The following is a 262-nucleotide window of genomic DNA, read 5'->3' on the forward strand; positions in this document are numbered from 1 at the left end:
ACCACAAACTCTCTCTCTCACACACACACAGAGAGAGAGACACACACGTGTGATCAACAATAGGATATACATAAGGTTACCCTTGAAAGTTGAGAAGGGCCTGATGCAAAGTGCACATTGGATTAATGTGATACAGATGTCAAAATAATGACTTACTATCGCATAATTATTACTTAGTATATTATTATTATGAGTTACTATTTTATAATTATGACTTATTATCTCATAACTCGTAGTCAGATATTTTTTTGTGGGGGTGGCG

This window comes from Oncorhynchus mykiss, chromosome 2, assembly GCF_013265735.2.
Source record: "Oncorhynchus mykiss isolate Arlee chromosome 2, USDA_OmykA_1.1, whole genome shotgun sequence".
Taxonomy (NCBI): domain Eukaryota; kingdom Metazoa; phylum Chordata; class Actinopteri; order Salmoniformes; family Salmonidae; genus Oncorhynchus; species Oncorhynchus mykiss.